The sequence below is a fragment of the Ovis aries genome, chromosome 1 (assembly GCF_016772045.2).
Source record: "Ovis aries strain OAR_USU_Benz2616 breed Rambouillet chromosome 1, ARS-UI_Ramb_v3.0, whole genome shotgun sequence".
Lineage (NCBI taxonomy): Eukaryota > Metazoa > Chordata > Mammalia > Artiodactyla > Bovidae > Ovis > Ovis aries.
The window spans coordinates 64141229-64156126 of record NC_056054.1 but is presented as its reverse complement, the minus strand read 5'-3'; the positions used below and the strand labels follow the sequence as shown (position 1 = coordinate 64156126).

The 14898-nt window shown below is 38.7% G+C and overlaps 1 protein-coding gene across 5 annotated transcripts in view; it reads right to left on the bottom strand.

The window, feature by feature from the left end:
* Positions 1 to 14898, bottom strand: part of HS2ST1 (heparan sulfate 2-O-sulfotransferase 1) — a 191959-nt gene that overhangs the window by 44833 nt on the left and 132228 nt on the right. The gene's annotated exons all lie outside the window — the stretch shown is intronic.

Genomic DNA, 14898 nt, shown 5'->3' with positions numbered 1-14898 from the left:
ATTATAAACCCTTGTGTGATTTTAGGTAACAAGAGGAAAGATGGTATCATAGAACCTTTTTCATTTTGGTGTTTTAAACTACAGATAAGTCCTGGCTATGTTTATTAATTAAACTCCATGGTGTATTCAAATGACTGTTCACCAAGCAGTTTGAAAAGAAAGTTACATTAAAAAATTTTTTTCTTATTATTTATTTTTTAATGGAAAGATAACTGCTTTACAGAACTGTTTTCTGTCAAACCTCAACATGAATCAGTCACAGGTATACATATTTCCCCTCCCTTTTGAAACTCCCTCCCCATCCCACCCCTCTAGGTTGATACACAGCCCCTGTTTTGAGTTTCCTGAGCCATACTATTCTCTATTTAATATAAGCTTCAACTTCAAATATTCTTTAGAATTAAGAAATAAGAATATGGGAAGAAATAGGGAGAGGGGTAACAAGACTGCAAATTACTCTGCACAAAGACAACTGCTCACACACAGTATGCACCCTCCTACCACTAGATCTCTGTGCAAGCTATCTTACCCTGCCTGGAACTCTCATTCATTCTCCCTCTACCCCAATTCTGCCTAGTGAACTCCCCAAACCTCACACTCAATTTAATCATCACTTGCAAGGGAAGCATCATCCAATCTCCCTAACTAGGTCAAACCTCACACATACACACATGATGTATGTATATATACCTCATAATGCACATCTCATACATACACATAATTGCAATTTTACATATTATGTGTATTAGCATCTACCATACTGGCAACAAGTTAGTAAAATGACATAAAAAAGCAATGTGGTATAATTACAGTAACAAGTTCAGGCTTCAAATATTGTTTGACTATGCATCTTAAATTTTGATTCAGAAGATATGGCCACTACATTATAAAGCATGCTCTGAGCTGAGGATTCACCTTCAGAAGACTTGAAGTTCCAAGCCTGCTGCTTACTGGTGGTGGTTTAGTTGCTAAGTCATGTCTGACTCTGCGACCCCATGGACTGGAGCCCACCAGGCTCCTCTGTTCATGGGCTTTCCAGGCAAGAATACTGGAGTGGGTTGCCATTTCCTCCTCCAGGGGATTTTCCTGACCCAAGGATCGACCCCATGTTCCCTATGTCTCCTGAGCTGCAGGTAGATTCTTCACCCACTGAGCCTTCAGGGAAGCCCTACTAGCAGCGGGCTTTCCAAAACAGGAAGAGAAGCACACATATGAATATATACTATGCATATACACGTATCTTTTCTCATGGGGGAGAGTTGGTTGGGAATATGGAGAAAACAAGATGAGCTTAATGTGGAACATATTGTTGGACTGCCTAGGATACCCAGGAGATGTAGATAACTGGGCACACAGCTCGAGTGCTTGAGAATAAACATTCATGTAGAAGAAAGACATCTGGGAAACCACAGGAATGACGAGACTACACAGATATTACAGAACATATAGCATGTAAAGAGAATTTAATCTTAGAATCTTAGGAAATATCAACATTTAAGGAACAAGAAAAACAGACAATCAATAGAAAAAGGCTAAGAAGAAACAGAAAAAGAAACCTGGACAGACTTTTAAGAACCACATACCGCATGTTCAGAACGCACAATATTTTTCAAAATTTACAATAGTTTACAAATGAATCTGTAATCGAGGTAATGTATGATGCTCAAGCATCTACACAGGATTTGCAAGTTCTCTCACTAAATTCAGCATGTATTTATGGAAAGCCTAAGAATATAAGTATATTCAAGAATTTTAAAGGAATTGTATCTTCTAAGCAACCCCAAACTGTCACCACAATCCAAAACTATTACGGTATTATTATGTCCTGACTCTCCCTTTTCCACTATGGGAAATAAAACAGTACTGCTGACATTTAAGCGCTGACAGAAGTTTAAGAGGTTATTTCCTACAGCAGCCCAGATAATATATGAAATTACCTTTACTTTTAATGGCTACAACAACCACCAATAATGCTGAATGCTTTCACTAGTTTTTCTGAACTCAGTATTTGGAAAAGAAACAGATTTTGCTATTCTTTAAAAGAAGTTATTATTTAGTTTAGGGATTAAAAAAAATTTTTTAAGGTGCTAAAACTCTATATAGAGTATGATACTAGCATGTTTTTAGAATTCATCATTATTCTTGGTTCATTATGTGTATTAAAGTTTATGAACTATATATTTGACATTTCCTAAAAAAAAAAAGACTAGAGATCTTCAGGAAAATTAGAGATACCAAGGAAACCTTTCATGCAAAGATGGGCACAATAAAGGACAGAAACAGTATGGACCTAACAGAAGCAAAAGATATTAAGAAGAGGTGGCAAGAATACACAGAAGAATTATACAAAAAAAGATCTTCATGACCCAGATAACCACAATGGTGTGATCATTCACCTAAAGCCAGATATCTTGAAACGTGAAGTCAAGTGGGCTTTAGGAAGCATCACCACGAACAAAGCTAGTGGATGTGACAGAATTCCAGTTGGGCTATTTCAACTCCTAAAAGATGATGCTGTGAAAGTGCTATGCTCAATATGCCAGCAAATTTGGAAAACTCAGCAGTGACCACAGGACTGGAAAAGGTCAGTTTTCATTCCAATCCCAAAGAAAGGCAATGCCAAAGAGTGCTCAAACTACCTACTGCATCATGGAACTCATCTCACACGCTACGAAGGCAATGCTCAAAACTGTCCAAGCAATAGTGGCTCATGATGATTTTTGTGGTCTTTTGAGGATATGATGAAAGCAATAGATCTGGTCTCCAGAACGGCTGATGTGTACATTTCAGAGCTTCCTCCTAGAGCCCAACCATGGGCAGGTGGCTCCATGACCCCAAGTTAATTATTTTCAAATAAAAGAAAAAAGGGTTCACAGACATCAAGGCCTGATAGTAAACTGCCTAAAGGTATTAGTATATATATTGAAAATAAGAGGTTACTCACAAAATTAGAATTGCAGGCAAAAAGAAATCATAGAGGAAATTGGCAGTGACGATTAGAGAAATGTCCACAGGGAGGGTGCCTTGTCACATTTGCCATGTCAGAACTCCCTGGTAATTATGCCTTTTGCGGAGCCAGACAGGAACTAAGAGCTTGGAGCTACCAAACACCTGAGTTAAAGTGTATCCTTTGCACTTTCTAGGGATAAATCCTCAGTTGTGTAAATCCCCAAATACTGTTCTGAAGTATAATTTGTTCCCCATAAAATGTGCACACGGTGAGAAGTAGGAAGCAACAAAGGTGCACCAAAAGAATAAAAGGTTAACTGATTTTTTTTCCAGCACCACTTACTGTGAATGAACTGTCTAGTCAGGCACTATCTGATCTTCATAGAAGTAGGATTTAGTAATTATTATGAATCAAACAAATTGGTTGTCCAATTGTATACATCATTTTCTTATGAATATGTTTAGCCTGAGTTAGCTTCCTTGAATTCAATCACCATGGGGACTGACAAAATAAATTCCAATATGGATGATTAAAGGCTGTACTCTCAACACTAGTAAATGCTTTCTTATGTGGTTTCCAGGCAGTGAGCAAGAGACACACGTGTTGTCCTTAAAACTTACAAGTGGACTTCCCTGGTGGTCCAGCGGTTAGGATTCCACCTGCCAATGCAGGGGATGTGAGTTTGATACCTGGTCCGAAGATTCCACATACCACAGGGCAACTACTGAGCTCGTGTGCCACAACCACTGAAGCCCACACACCCCAGAGTCCATGCTCCACAACAAGAGAAGTACCACAGTGAGGAGCCTGCAGTCCACAACTAGAGAGCTGCTCCCACTTGCTTCAGCTAGAGAAAGCCTGTGTGCAGCAACAAAGACCCAGCACAGTCAAAATTAAATAAATTAATTACTTAAAAAAAACTTACACATATGTTTAACTGGATCATCCTATAAAAAGGAGCTGAGACCACCTTCTACTTCAAGGAAGATGATGTAAACTTATGTTTTTGCTATTCCTCTCATGAAGTACAACTAAAACCCTGGACATTATATATATGACAAACGTAAGACTCTAAAAGTTGGAGAGAAGAAAACAGACTAGTTAGAGCCCTTAAGATTCAAGGAACAACATGGTGAGTTCCTTAAGTTTTCTTTAGCCTTATATATCTCAGTCTTGGAGTAGCAGAAGCTGGCAACCCAGGAGCAGGCATATATAAAAAGACGTCCAACAAAAGCCCTGCCAGAATACCAAGAAAAGGACAGCATGGAAAGACAAAAAGCTTTTGGACAATAATCACTCTACTTTAGCTAAACACCACAGAAAAAACTGTGGCCCCACTTCCATTCTCACAGGCCAAGCAGCTAGCCTAGACTTCTACCCTCACAAGGCTGTAATCAGGTACCCAGTATCTCTGGTGGAATGGTGTCAGAGAAGACAAGGTAGGGAGCCAGGACTTTTACCCTAAGCAACAGGTAACAAGGCACCTGTGCAGTGTCAGTGAAGACCAAGCAAGGAACCAGAATGTCCGCTTTCACACAGGAGTGATGAGAGGCCGCCTCACCTCCCCACTTGGTGCTGTTGGAGGAGACCTAGTAGAGAATCAGGACGCTCACCATCACTCAGAGTAATGAGGCCACTCCTGTCCCTGCCCAAGGTAACAATGAGCTCACCAGGTGTTGATGGTGGCCTATCTGGGAACCTGAACTTCTACCTCCACTTTGCAGTAACAAAGCAGCAACCTCTTCCCTTGCCAGAGCAGTACTGGAAAAAGTCAACTAAAACAAAAGGTATTTTTAAATAAGATTCAGAGTACCCACAAATACAGAGAACAAACTAGTGGGTACCAGTGATAAGAGGGAAAGGGGAGGGGCTATACAGGTGTTGGGGGAGAAAAGGGCTATTGTGGATTATATGACATCATGTGTGTGAAACTTTAGAAAACTGCAAAACACTATAGAATTTAAAGAATATTTTATTCAACTGAAGGAAAAAAGATCCAAAGTCTCACAACATAATATAAAAATATCCGTGTTTCAATCAAATTGTACTCAGCATATTAAGAACCAACAAGATCTCAAACTCAATGAATAGAGATAAGAAATGACAATATAAAAAGGACAGCGATGTTAGAATTGTCAAAGATTTAAACCAGTCATGATAAAAATGCTTTCAAGAACAAGCTTGAACCAAATGAAAAAATAGAAGGCCTCAGAAAATAAGCTCAGTAATGAAATAGAATACATAAATAACTAAATGGAAATTTTAGAACTCAAAGAAGAAAAAAAACCCAAATAAAAAGCTCAGTGAATGGGATCAACAGTAGAATGGAAAGGAAGGAAATTTAGTGAACTGGAGCATGGAACAAAAGAAATTATCCAATCAGAATAACAATGAGAGAATATAATAGGGAGAATAAAGCAACAGAACCTTGGGGAACTGTGGGATATAACAACAATATCTAAAATTGGGGTCACAGAGTCTTGGAAGGAAAGGAGAAAGAAAGCAGGGCTGAAAGAGTTCTTAAAGAAATATTGCTGAAAACCTGACATCTGACAGGAGGCAAAGATTTAAGATGCTGAACAAACTCCAAATGGCATACACCAAAGACATCCAAGACAAGACATGTCATAATTAAGCTTCTGGGAACTAAAAATGAAGAAAAAGGGGCTTGAAATTAGCCCGAGAAAATGAAGCCTATTATAGAAAAAACTGGAGTAACTGCAGATTTCTCATCAGAGGTCAAAGAGCCAGGAGGAGGTGGCCCAGGTTTTCACATGGTGAAATAAAATAACCCTAAACCCAGAGAAAATGATCCTCGAGAATGCAGGGGTACAAGATATTCTCATATGAAAGAAACCTTCAATGATTTTTTGCCACAGTGATTAATGACGTTTTCTAGATAGGAAAAAAAAAAAAAACATAAAAGAAGAAATCTTAAAACACAAGGGAAAAAAAGGGAACAAAAAAATAGAAAGAATAAATATATGGGTAAAAACAATAAACTGTCCTTCTTGTGTTTTCAAAAATATGTTTGACATATAAGGCAAAAATTATAACATTGTGTGATATGATTTTAAATGTATGCAGAAGAAATATTTAGTACAATTATGTTGTAAGTGGCAGATAATGAAAGTATGTAAATAGAGGTCGTTTCTACACTTCACCTGAATTGGTAAACTGATGACACCAGTAAACTGTGACAAGTGATATTTATATGATGTAACACATAAAGCAACCATGAAAAAAATGCTGTACACTCAGAAACACACTCCAAGTGTTTTAAACTCAAAAACACTATGGATAAATCAAACTATAACTTTTAGTAAGTGTAAAAGTAATTTATAGGAATGAAGAGAAAAGAAAAGAGGCAAGAAGAAAAACAGAAAACAAAACTGAAAGAAATATCAAGGAAACTTAAATACATGAGTGAATAAAAATGAAAATAAAGTAAGAGGAATTCCCAAGACAGCAAAGACCCTGAGCTTACTTCCCCTCATAAGCACATCAAACTTACAACTACTTACAGATTGATTAAAAAGATCTGAACCTACCAGAAAAGATCTTCTGCACTAAAGGTATAAAGAAGCAACCATAACGGAGATGGACAGGAGAGGTGGAGTTGTAGTCGAGCCAAAACCTCAACCCTTGGCTTGGATGACCCGCAAATGGTAGAACTGTTACAACTGCAGAGGCTCTCCCCCGGGGAATAAGGGGTCTGTGCCCCACAATGGGCTCTGTAGCCCAGAATCGTGTACCAGAAAGATGAGCCCCCAGAGTATCTGGCTTTGAAGATCAGTGATGCTTATTTTCAGGAGACTCAGAAGACTGCGGGAAATAGAGACTCCATTCTGAAAGGGCAGACACAAAATCTTGTCTGTTGTTGGAATCGGGGCTGATGGCAGTGAGGAGCCTGGGTCAGACGCACCTGCTGATCTTGGAGAGTGTCCCAGAGAAGCAGGAGGCAACTGGAGCTCACGCTGAGGCAAAGACACTGGTGGCAGCCATTTTGGGGAGCCTGTCCTACCATGGGGACACTGGTGTTGACAAGCGCCATTCTGGAATACTCCCTCTAGCTTATTAATGTCAAGACCCAGCTCCCTCCACCCCCCAGCAACCACAAGTGCTGGAACCCCTCAGGCCAAGCAACTAACCAAGTGGGACACGGCTCCACCCACCAGCAGAGGGGCACCTTAACACCCCTGAGCCCATAGCAGTCCCTGAACATGAACCTAGCCACCACAGGGCCCAGAACGCAGCTACACATACCAGTGTGAAGGCACCAGACCTTCCACAGCTTCACTGCCAGAGACAGAGACCCAGCTTTGACCACCAGTAGGCAGGCAAAATCCCCAGAATACTCCGAGACTCACACCAGCAAGCCTGCTTTAGCATTAGGACCAGCTTCATCTATCCTTCCTAAACTATTTCAAGAAACTGCAGAGGAAGGAATGTTTCCAAACTCATTCTGAGGCCAGCAACACCCTGATACCAAAACCAGATAAAGGTATCACAAGAAATGAAAATTATAGGCCAGAATCACTGATGTACTTAGATGCAAAAATCCTCAACAAATATTGGCAGAACAAATACAAAATACATTAAAATGATCATACTTCATGATCAAATGGACTTCATATCAGGTATGCAAGAATGGTTCAACAGCCACAAACAAACTAATGTGATAAACACTAACAAACCGAAGAATAAAAACTATATAATCATCTCAATAGGTGCAGATAAAGGTTTTGACAAAATTCAACACCTGTTTATGATTTTAGAAAAACAAAAACAAAAACAAACTCTCCAGAAAGTGGGCATAGAGAATATACCTCAACAAAATGAAGGCCATACACAAGCCCACAGCTAACATTGCACTCAACAGTGAAAAGTTGAAAGCATTTCCTCTAACATTAGGAATAATACAAGGATGCCCACTCTCCCCATTTTTAGTCAACACAGTATTAGAAGTTCTAGCCATTGCCATAGCAATCGCACAAGAAAAATAAGAGGAATCTAAATTGGCAAGTAAAACTGTCACTGACTGCAGATGACATATAATAATAGAAAACCCTAAAGAAAACTACTTGAGTTCAACAATGAATCTGGTAAAGTTGCAGAATACAAAATTAGTATATAGAAATCACTTGCGCTTCTATACCCTACCAACGAACTATCAGAAAGAAAATTCAAAGAAACAATCTTATTTACAATTAAACTGAAAAGAATAAAATACTTACGAATAAACATATATAAGGGGTAAAAAGACCTGTGTCCCTACATACAAGGACTCTTCTAGACCCTTGTAAATACATGCCTTACATATTTATTGTTTGTGCATTAATTATATATTGACTCAAGATTAATGAAAATATATTACAAAATAAAAATTAAATTTTCTTCCCAAATTTCAACTCACTAATGAATTATGACTAAAAATTTATTGGTTAATGTTCTTAAGAGGATCTATTAGGTAAGAATAAGGTAGAATAAGGTAATAAGAATAAGAATAAGGCAATAAGAATAAGAATAAGGTAAGAATAAAGTAGCTGATAAATATCCCAACAATCTGATAACTACCAATATAATTATTTTCTTTTTATTGCTAAGGTTACTAAGTTAAAAGAACATGGCTCATTTATACTGGCTGGTTTTTTACACGTATTACACAAATTTTAAAATGTTAAATTCTTATAACAACCTTCCTTTATATTACCAATCTGAAAAATGCATTAACACCTATATGAAATATAATATTGCTAATAGCTAACACTGAATTCTCACTATGTGTCTTAAATGTATCATTCTTTACATGCATACTCTGTGTTAAGTATTTTATATGCATTATCTCAAGTTCTGATTCTTAAAACAACCCTAAGAGGCAATATTATTATTCTCATCTAGATGAGGAAACTGATTCTCAAAGAAGCTAACTGATCGTAAGCTGAATACTAATGTCAGGATATGGTCTCAGGTCAGTCCAACTCTAGAGCCTGTGCTCCACATTACACCTGTCATTTGAGATTTAATCTCCTTCAATAAGAGGAAGGAGTAGGGTTGCATAACTAAATACAGCAGGATATTATATAAAAGCACCACTTTTTTTGCAAGTATCCATTTTTAAAATATAGAATATTATAGTTAAAAATCATGAGTGAGATGACTTCATTCTGTACATATTTCAGTCACTTGAAATGAATATTCTGACAGGAAATGGGGATTCCAACCAATATTCTTTTCCCTTTTCTCAAGTTTTACCAAGACATCTCAAACATCCCTCATACCTTTTTATACACTTCTCAAGTAATCTATTTGTATTTTAAATTTACATCTTATACAAAATCAAATAAATGCCATAACAGAGAACAAACTAATTCTGAAACCAAGAATTGGGGTAAAAAACTTATGGAGAAAGACACACTGGATAAGTTGAGCCTTGAAAAGATACTGGGTTTCAAAATATAGAGATGGATCCTTTGGGAAGCCATAAAGGCCTGCAGAGTGATTAAGCTGACAAGTAACACACTAGGAAAATCTGTTTATAAAATTATTTAACCAACAGTGTTCTGTGACAACCTAGAGGGGTGGGATGTGGTGGGAAGGAGGCTCAAGAGAAAGGGGACATATGTATACTGGCTGATCCATACTGCTGTATTCAGTTCAGTCCAGTCGTCCAGTCGTGTCTAACACTTTGTGACCCATGAATTGTATGTAGCACAGCAGGCTTCCCTGTCTATCGCCAACTCCCAGAGCTTGCTCAAATTCATGTCCATGGAGTCGGTGACGCCACCCAATTATCTCATCCTCTGTAATTCCCTTCTCCTCCTGCCCTCAATCTTTCCCAGCATCAAGGTCTTTTCCAGTGAGTCAGCTCTTCACATCAGGTGGCCAGAGTATTGGGGTTTCAGCTTCAGCATCAGTCCTTCCAATGAATATTCAGGATAGCTTTCCTTTAGGACTGACTGATTTGATCTTCCTGCAGTCAAAGGGACTCCTAAGTCTTCTCTAACACCACAGTTCAAAAGCATCAATTCTTCAGTGCTCAGCTTTCTTTATAGTCCAACTCTCACATCCATACACGACTACGGGAAAAACCATAGTTTTACTAGAGGGACCTTTGTCGGCAAAGTAACTGTTGTATGGCAGAAATCAACACAGCACTGTAAAGCAATTATACTCCAATTAAAAATAAATTAAAAATTATTTAACAACAGTAGTGTAAAACAGCTAAAAAAAAACTATGACAATTTTAGGCTATACTGATAAGCATATAATTATCAAAGTAACATATGTTCCACTTATTGAGCCTTTATTATGGGCCAGAAGCAATGCTGCTATGTGTTTAAACATGTATTACTTCATTTAATTCTTAAAGTAACCCTATATCTATTACTTATAAGGTAATAATATGGAAATGTAGTGTCAGATTAGTTAAGAGTTTTGAGGAACAGAGTCAGAACCCAAAACTTCAATGATACCAAAGCCTAACCAAAATGTAGTCATTACTGACTTAAATCACAGGAAGGCACTGTTCCTAGGAAATTTATGTCACACATGTATTATGATGTATCATTTCAGGCATACACAAATAATAAAGTACATTCAGAATGGAAAAGAGCTAGATAACACATGCCACACAAAAAAACTGCTTTTAAAACACCCAAAACACTTAAGTAGAGAGGAGAAATTCCATAAATGTACTGAAGTGATCTTGAAATATTTGAAAAGTTATTATGAAAAGGAGGCATCCTTTCTACAGAATCACTCTAGAAGACAAGATAGACTATGTCTCAAGATGGAATGAGCTTTTTAAATAACTGGCAGTGCAAAGAAAAGATACGTGCAGTTTAGGGGGAGGTAAGCTATCAATCTGAAGGAGACCAGCCCTGGGATTTCTTTGGAAGGAATGATGCTAAAGCTGAAACTCCAGTACTTTGGCCACCTCATGCGAAGAGTTGACTCACTGGAAAAGACTGATGCTGGGAGGGATTGGGGGCAGGAGGAGAAGGGGATGACAGAGGATGAGATGGCTGGATGGCATCACCAACTCGATGGATGTGAGTATGAGTGAACTCTGGGAGTTGGTGATGGACAGGGAGGCCTGGCATGCTGCGATTCATGGGGTGGCAAAGAGTCGGACACGACTGAGTGACTGAACTGAACTGAACTGAAGCTATCAATCTCCAGAGGTACTCATCTAGAGGCTTCATGTGTCTTAGTTGCTCACTTGGGTCCAACCCTTTGTGACCTCATGGACTGTAACATATCAGGCGCCTCTGTTCAAGGGATTCCCAGGCAAGAATACTGGAGTAGGTAGCCAAACCCTTCTCCAGGGGATCTTCCCCACCCAAGAATCGAACCCAGGTCTCCAACATTGCAGGCAGATTCTTTACTGAGCCTAGAGGAAAAGCCCCAGAGGCGCTTCATGAGGACCCACCAAAAGACGTAGATAGGATTTCTGCACTGATGAGAGCTGAAACTATAGGACATCAGGCATCAGTTACCACTAGGGAAATACCTGCGCTTAGTTGCTCAGTCGTGTCTGACTCTTTCCAATCCCCCGAACTGTAGCCCACTGGCTCCTCTGTCTATGGCGTTTTTCAGGCAAGAGTACTGGAGCGGGTTGCCATTTCTTTCTCTGTTGGATACTCCTGACCCAGGAATCCAATCCACGTCTCTGGTGCCTCCCACACTACAGGCAAATTCTTTACCTGCTGAGCCCACTGGGGAAGCCTGCCTGCTAGCATACAGATTCTTTTGAAGGATTCTCTCCACTGAGCCTCTAACAAGGTAGGATAGAGCAAAAATAAAGATAGAAGCAGGCTGGTGACAATTAACTAAGAAGAAAAAGTGGAATGCTGATACATTCTTTCCATAATTCTGTCTTATTCAGTGTTGTTCAATAGTGTCCAACTCTTTGCAACTCTATGGACTGCAGCATGCCAGGCTTCCCTGTCCTACACCATCTCCCAGAGTTTGCCCAAACTCATGCCTACCTTGAGAAAGACTAAGTATGTACCTCTTATGATTATGGCAAAAATTCAGATAATGAGAAGATTGATACTGTACTTTATGCTTTAAGTAATGAGAATATTGTGATAATTTACAACCTAGTTCTTCACACTAGACTCATTAACTAATTCCATTAATATTTACAAAGAACCTATTAATTTATAATTCATCTGGTCCTAGAGATAAGCCTGGAGAGTTTGGTGGCATGGCATTATAATAAAATTTTATAAGATGCAATGGGGATCCCATAAATGGGATGCTTAAGAAAGGATTCACAAAGAAGATTGAGAAAGGAAGTACCCCCTGAGTAGAAAAAGAAAGGCATTCTAGGCAGAGAGAAAAACTTGAGCAAAACCCTTGGAGGTATAATACTGCATGATGCATTCAGATCCTAAAAGTGGTTCTTGGTAAGTTTACAATATGAAAGAATGGGTAGCGACAAAGTAAAACATGAAGCAGACAAGTCGGCAGAGGCCAAAACGCAGCATATTAATCACCATACTGGGATATGAACTGTAACGTGAAAGTCAACAATTCTCAAACTCACTAAGTTCAGAACCTTCTTTATACACTTAAAAATTAGGAACTCCAAAGAGTTTTCATTAGCGTAGGTTAGATCTACCAATATCATATGAGAAATGAAAACTATGAAACTTGAAAATATTTATTTAATTTAAAAATAGTAATATAATAAAGCATGTCAGCAAAAATGACAGTTCTGTGAAAATACCATTTTCCAAAAAACAAAATTTAGTAAAAAGAATGACTTTTTAACATTTTTGCATATATTTTTATATGTCTAACAATGGAAGATAACTGGATTCTCATAACTGCTTTTCCATCCAAAATATTACCATATAGTATTTGGGATGGAGTCTATGAAGCAATCAGACACACAGATTTTGAACAGATCCACAGCTGGAAACTGGAGAAGGAAACCAGCTCCAGTCTTTTTGACTGGAAAATCCCACGGACAAGGAGCCCCAGGGGTACAGTCCATGGGGCTGCGAAGAGTTGCACATGACTGAGCACAATGCACAACAGCTGGAAAAGGATTATTTTAATATTTTCTGGTAATTGTCTGACACTACACTAAAACTCAACAAGTGTTACTTCTAAAGGCTAGTTGTCAAGTGATGACCCGTGTTAGTAAACTTTCTATACACTGTATATTGATCTACCTTGTACCATCACTTAAAAAATACTGGTTTATGGAGTTACACAGATCCACCAAAGGCAATATGTCTAATTATACAACTCCACCCTCAATCTCATCAAAATACTCAGTATTGGGAAGCTCATAGTGACAAATACAAGTTTTCTCAAATTTTCTACTGGGCAACAAGTATTATCAGTTGTTTTCCCTCAAGCAACAAATTTACTTTATAAGCTTTGTAATTCAACTAAGATATTAATTTTGATATTAAACTGGCAGGAAGATTCAGAGACTTCCTCAACTTCTAGCAGAAGTTTAAACTGCTATTAAAATAGATGAGCTTTGATTGTTGAAATAAACACCATACCAAAAAGATGAAAGCATTTTCAAAATCAAGAAAGAAATGCCAATATTGTCTACAAAGCTGAATTATTTTCACACTTCAACAGCTGCACCTGGTGCTCCATTGACTAGTAAGTAAAAAGAATATGGAGTAACTAGGCATCAACTCCAGCTGGGCTTGGAGATCATTAGCTAAAACCTACGCAGCAGCTGTTTGAAAATGAGAATTAGTGATGCTGAAAACCTGCCATTATTTCACTGGAGCTTGATATATATCATATTCAGAGCAGTGGTTTTGAATTTGAGCAAGCATCAGGATCACTTGCAGGGTTTGTTAAAATACAGATTCCAGATTCCCTACCATCTCCAGTTGTTAATTCAGGGTGCAATAATTTCACATCAAGTTCCCAGGTGATGCCGACATGATGATCCAGGAATACTTTGAGAATGAATACTCTAGAGAATATTTCTACTGGTTTATTAACAAGATAGGTGGAGAAAACAGTCTTTTTTACTATGTGACTAATTTATTAGTATCTCTATTAATTTGGAATTTACACTAATTTTAAGTAGTTTAAATATGTAGAAAATCAGTTCAGTTCAGTTCAGTAGCTCAGTCGTGTCCGACTCTTTGCGACCCCATGAATCGCAGCCCAGTCCATCACCATCTCCCGGAGTTCACTCAGACTCACTTCCATCGAGTCGGTGATGACATCCAGCTATCTCATCCTCTGTCGTCCCCTTCTCCTCCTGCCCCTAATCCCTCCCAGCATCAGAGTCTTTTCCAATGAGTCAACTCTTCACATAAGGTGGCCAAAGTACTGGAGTTTCAGCTTTAGCATCATTCCTTCCAAACAAATCCCAGGGCTGATCGCCTTCAGAATGGACTGGTTGGATCTCCTTGCAGTCCAAGGGACTCTCAAGAGTCTTCTCCAACACCACACTTCAAAAGCATCAATTCTTCGGCACTCAGCCTTCTTCACAGTCCAACTCTCACATCCATACATGACCACAGGAAAAACCATAGCCTTGACTAGACAGACCTTAGTCAGCAAAGTAATGTCTCTGCTTTTGAATATACTATCTAGGTTGGTCAAAACTTTCCTTCCAAGGAGCAAGTGTCTTTTAATTTCATGGCTGCAATCACTATCTGCAGTGATTTTGGAGCCCCGCAAAATAAAGTCTGACACTGTTTCCACTTTTCCCCCATCTATTTGCCATGAAGTGATGGGACCAGATGCCATGATCTTCGTTTTCTGAATGTTGAGCTTTAAGCCCACTTTTACGCTCTCCTCTTTCACTTTCATCAAGAGGCTTTTAGCTCCTCTTCACTTTCTGCCATAAGGGTGGTGTCATCTGCATATCTGAGGTTAGTGATATTTCTCCCGGCAATCTTGATTCCAGCTTGTGTTTCTTCAAGTCCAGCATTTCTCATGATGTA